Here is a 5,384-nt window from a genome sequence, read left to right as displayed (position 1 = left end):
AGGGCGCTGGCAGTGCGAGGAGAGGGGGGGGGGGGCGCACTCAGGCCCGCCCCTCTCCGCTCCACTCCCCCACTCGCCCTCCTCCTCTTTTCTCCTCTCTTTTCCTTTCTCCGCCTCTTTCCAGCCTCCCCCCTCCCCGCCGCCAGCTGCTCCAGGCCTCTGCGTGCACCATCGGTGCGCGACCTCTACCTCCACCCCCTAGTCCGGGCACAAAGCCTAAGGACCCCCTACGGGAAACATCTGGGGCGACCACTCCAGACGCCTGACGTCCTGAGGTTGGAGAGCCACGGTTCTTGCAGGGGCGCCTGGGGGACAGGACTGCCTGCACTCTCGGGGAGGAAGGGTCAGAGATGGGGAGGAAGGGTCGGATCCAGGTGGTCAGCTGCACGGATAAGTGGTCCGAGACAGAGATTCTAGGTGTTTAGAGATGGAGACGGAGAGAGATGAGAGAGATGGACAGAAATGGCAGGAGGCAGCGAGATGGAAACAAAGTGGATAAACTTTCCTTCCTTCCTTCCTCCCTTCTGTCTCTCTTCCCTCCTTTCCTTCTTCCTTCTGCTAATATTTAAGCATTTACCTGGCCTCAGACATAATGCTAGGTGCTAGATACACAATCGGAACTCAGCAGTCACGGTCCCTGTCCCTGAGGAATGCTCCCTCCCTCTCTCAGGAAACAGAATTCATTAAGTGCTACGCTGTGATGGGGAACGCCAGCAGGCTGTGGGGACACCTGACCTCAGCTCCTAAACTAGTAAAGATGGTCAGGGAAGGCTTCCTGGAAGAAGTGGCTTTCTGAGCTGAGATCTGAAGAGCTACCAGACATTGGAGGGTTGGGGGGGAGGAGTTTGGGTGAGGGGGTCGCAGGGAGATGGGTGTTTCAGTCACAGTCGAGGGAACAACATAAACAAAGGTCCAGAGATGAAAGGTGGCAGGATATACTGGAGCAGGAGGTTCCCTCTCTCTGAAAAGGGTGGGGACAGGGTGAGATGGGTCTGGGGGTCAGCAGGGACCCGCATGGAAGGGGAGGAGATGGGCCTGGGGGTCAGCAGGGACCAGCCTGAGGAGCAAAGTCATGGGCTGAAAGGGTCAGCAGCAGGCTGCCTGTGAGAACCGTGGAGTCCTGGTGAGTCTGGTCTTCATCTTAAGAATGAGAAAGCCTCTGCAGCTTGGGTCTCTGTGGGCTTCGGACAAGTACGGGCTTGTCTGGCAGGCGTGCACTGGCCTGCCAGAAGTCAGCCTGAAAGGAGCCCCTTGGGAGGGCCTTTGCCCTGCAGGAGGGAGCCGGGCCCCCTAGCCTCACCCAGGGAGAAACCTTGGCGGATGGGAGAAGGATGAATCTGAGGTCAGTGGGGGGCGGGGGGTTGCCTCCTGGCTTAGCCCCATTTGGCTCCTGTCCATGTCCTGTGGATAGCCAGAGAGCCAAGTTGGAGAGCCAAGAGCTGGGAGTGAAAATGGAAAAAGTTGTCTCACTAAAGCAGGGTTTGCAAACTCGTGGCCTGTGGGCTGAATCCAGCCTGAGTAGCATTTTGAAATTTGGGAAACTTCATGTAAAAATCTGACTTTCTGGTTTTCTTTTAAAAATTCCCCCAAATCTGGCAATTCTCAGTGCCAGATTCCACATGGCAACAATTAGCTGTAGCCAAATAGCAGCTGCCCCTTTCAGATGAGGCGCGTACTTTGGTTTGCCACAGTCCCCACCATACTCTATTGCCTTGCATGTGACTCAGCCCGGTTTTGCTTATTTACATCACTTGCCCCATTTGAGGTTTAAACTTTTCCCAAAAGCCTTTGTGAGATATTGGGGCTTACACAACATTTCTTTGGGGCTCCTCTGGCAGAGGGCGGCTTTGACTGCATCTCTGCCCAACCTGTGTAGCTTTGGCATTCCAAGGGCGGCAGTGTCCAGTATGGGTGCTTAGTGCCCATTTAGAGGTGCCAGGTCCTAGGAGAGCACAGACAGTATCTTGTGGTAATGGACTTGTTGGTGAGCACATGAGACACACTTCAGGGTCCCTGCACCCCTTTAGCTCTCTGCCAAGCTAACCGGCCGTGGTAACCCTGGAAACCCGTGTTGATGTGGTGGGATCACAAAATGAAAGCAACCAGACCCCTGGTAGACTTTGCAAATGAAAACTAGACTTTTCCCTGAAAAACCACTGAGATTTGGAAATACGCTCATCACGGCCGCGTCTTTTAGGCATCCTAATACAGGGGCAAAGGGTCTGTGGGGTGGGCAGAATCGCGCCCCCCAAAAGGATGTGTTCAAGTCCTAACCACCAGTATCTGTAAGTGTGTCCTCACGCAGAAACAGTCTCGGCTGATAGAATCAAGATGAGATGAGGTCATAGTGGATGGGTGTGGGGAGTGGGCCCAAACCCAATGACTGGTGTCCTTATAAGAGGCAAAATTTGCACAGAAACACACAGCGAGAACTCCCTGGGACCACAGAGGCAGAGACCAGATGGAGGCAGCTACACGACAAGGAACGAACGCCGCGGATTGTCAGGGGCCCCAGAAGCTGGAAGAGGCGAGGAAGCATTTTCCCTGGAGTCTGGAGAGGGCGTGGTCCTGCAGACACCTTGATTTTGGATTTCCAGCTTCCGGAACTGGGAGAGGACACATTTCTGATGTTTTAAACCACCCGTTTGTGCTCCTTTGTTACGGCAGCCCTGGGAAATGAGCACAAGCTGCAACTAGGAGATGCCAGGATATGGCGTACGTTTCCGTCATTCATTCATTCATTCATTCAGGAAAGCTTTAATGAACACCGTCCCGTGCTGGGGCACAGCTGCATCAAGATAAAGTTTGTACTGATGAGGAAGGAAGCGGACAAGGTGAGGCTCCAAGCATAAGAAGACGGGCGCCAGGGGCGGTAGTGGCATCCATGGCTTCCCAGGACCCTGCCCTCCCGCTCGTGTAGCTGCCCCTTAATTGTCCTCTGGGGAGCCTCCTCTCCCCAGGTCTTGGTCCCTGAGGTTCAGGGGATGTGACCTGCCTTCTGGCTCCTTGCTCCATGTGACCCAAACCTGGCTAAGAAGCGGATCCAGTGCTGCTGGCTAGGTGACGGTTCAGAGATGGGCTGGTGAGTCCATGGGAGCCAGTGAAAATCGAGACTTTCGCTGGAGGAGTCTGAGACGCAGCCGTCGCCGTCAGCTATAAACGAAGTCAATGGAGTTGCCCTTAAGGGCAGAGGCTTCCTGAGATGAAGCAACACCAAGAAGAGCAGAAAGGGCGACACTCAGCTCCTACAAGGGCAGCTGAATTCCTGAATCCAGCCCTGCCTGCAGCCAGAGTATCCTTGTCACCCACTGATTGCCCCAGGAGCTCAAGGATGGGTTCAGAAGCATTTAACTGTTTTTCCAAATTGTTCTTTCTCCTTTTGTCATGTTAAGGAATGCAACCACCAACCACCCTGAATCAGACCAGCCTCAGCACCAGAGCTCCACCCATGACCTTGGCCTTATTTTGAACGCTAAGATCCTTCCAGGAGGAGCTTAGGCCTTATTACCATCACCTGCAGAGGATGTGGAAGCGAATCCCTGCCTCTCCCTTTGGAATATTCATTCCCCATCTGAAATAAATGTCCCTTTGTTGGGGGACACCGTGACTCTGGAAATGATTCTTCCTGGTCCCCTATTTGCCACAAATACACTTCACTTGGTGAGACAACCTCTTCTGGTGGACGGTCTGATTTCTCTCGCGAGGAGCGAACCCGCCTTGGTTTCCGTAACATCCTGAGCTTTTTAGTTCGCGAGCCAATACATCCCCTCCTCCCAACTCTGTGTTTTGTTTGTCTTGCTCGAGCCTGTTTGGCTTGAATTTCTGTCACCTGCAACCTGAGCCTCCTGCCTTATGTGGTGAAAGACGCAGCTGAGAAGCCAGGACCAGTCAGCCTCTGCTGAGGGCACGCCATCCCTCGAGTAGTCTGCCTCTCATCTCGTGGAGCCCTGAGGAGCACTCGGGGGGGCACACATGTGCCAGCACTCGGAGTCCCAGAGGAGCAGAGGTGGGACCTTCTCTGGGGCCAGGGGAACGAGGGACCTTTGAGCTTCCTGCCGGGACCCAGGCCCAGGCACAGCAGCCTGGCTACTCCCTGCCTAAAACCGCTTGCCAACTTCAGCCCACTCTTAGGATAAACCCCACTTCCTCGCCGCGGCCCGCAGCACCCCCCTGACCTGCCGTGACCTCCCGGAACAGTCCGGAGCCCGGCGGGGAGCAGATGGTGCTCCCGGACAAGGATAATGCCAGGAAAGCTTATTGACAAAGGGATTAAGTCCAAAGCGTGTGGGCTAAGGGGAGCCAGTCCCCGCGCAGAAACCTGGGCCAGAAGCTCCAGGACGGTGACCATCACGGGCCCAGAGGCTTGACAGGACAGGGCAGATACGGGAACCCAAGGGGAGAGCATTGCATGGAACAGGTGCCTCGAACAAAGCAACCAGCCCAAGAGACCTCCTGGGGAGAGATCAGGACTAAATCCGCCGATCCTGGCTCCTCCGGCCCTCTGATCCCTCGCTGGGCGCCCCCGGCCCAAAGCTGTGCCAGGGCCGCTGGGAGGTGGAGCGCCCTCTGGAGGAGCCAGCAGAACTCCTCACACCATCTCAGAATGTGCTTCCTGGAGGACCCAACAGACACACCTGTACCCTTGGCATGTAAAGCTTCTCATCTGTTAGGTCTCAAATGGCGCCTCCTCAGGGAAGCCTTCCTTGATTGACCATCTCCCAAAATGATCTGCTTCCTGTGTTATTTCTTCCAGGGCAGCTACAACTGTCTTGAAACAATCTTGTTACTTTAGTTTCTTGTTTGTTTATTGACTCGGGCCATTCCTCCAGAATGTCAGCTGTGGCCCCAGTACCTAGAATGGTTTTGCACATAGTAGGTACTCAATAATTGGTTGAATAAATGGTTGAACAAATTAATGGTCTCCCCTAGATGTGGGGAGATGGCTGGGCAGGCTGAGTCATCAGAGGTGGGAACGGTAAGGTGGCCCCCCGAGGAGAAGGAAAGGCCAGAATGAGCACAGAGGGCTCTGACCTGGGTATCCACGAGTCATTTTGGATGACACAGAACTCCGGGGCTTTCCTTGTGCTATAAAGGAACAGGCTCCACCCTGGGTCTTCCCTTTCTGCCATGTGGAGGTCAGGTGAGGAGAGACCACTTTAAACTCTGGGGAGCCTGAGGACAGAGTTGTTGATTCATAATCAACAGCAGGAGAAACTTAGGGTAGCTTCCAGGCAGGACTTCCCAACAGTGACGAGAAGGAATGAGGCTTTAAAGGGGCCTGAGACAACTGCCCACACTCGTTGTGTGGACACAAGGACCTTCAGACCACTTAAAGATCTTGGCTGTGCTGGGAAGGACAGAGGGCGATGGCTTCCTTCCTTGCC

General features: G+C 54.6%; 1 long non-coding RNA gene across 1 annotated transcript; it reads left to right on the top strand.

The window, feature by feature from the left end:
- Positions 1-134: 134 nt before the first annotated feature.
- LOC138923365 (uncharacterized) lies at positions 135-4,912 on the top strand. Its single transcript, XR_011436871.1, has 2 exons — positions 135-275; positions 2,417-4,912. It is a non-coding gene; the product is annotated as an uncharacterized lncRNA (long non-coding RNA).
- The last annotated feature ends 472 nt before the right edge of the window (positions 4,913-5,384 follow it).

This window comes from Equus caballus, chromosome 3 (genome assembly GCF_041296265.1).
Source record: "Equus caballus isolate H_3958 breed thoroughbred chromosome 3, TB-T2T, whole genome shotgun sequence".
In the NCBI taxonomy this organism is placed as follows: Eukaryota; Metazoa; Chordata; class Mammalia; order Perissodactyla; family Equidae; genus Equus; species Equus caballus.
Note: the sequence above shows the minus strand (reverse complement) of the source record. Positions and strands in the feature narration are given on the sequence as shown.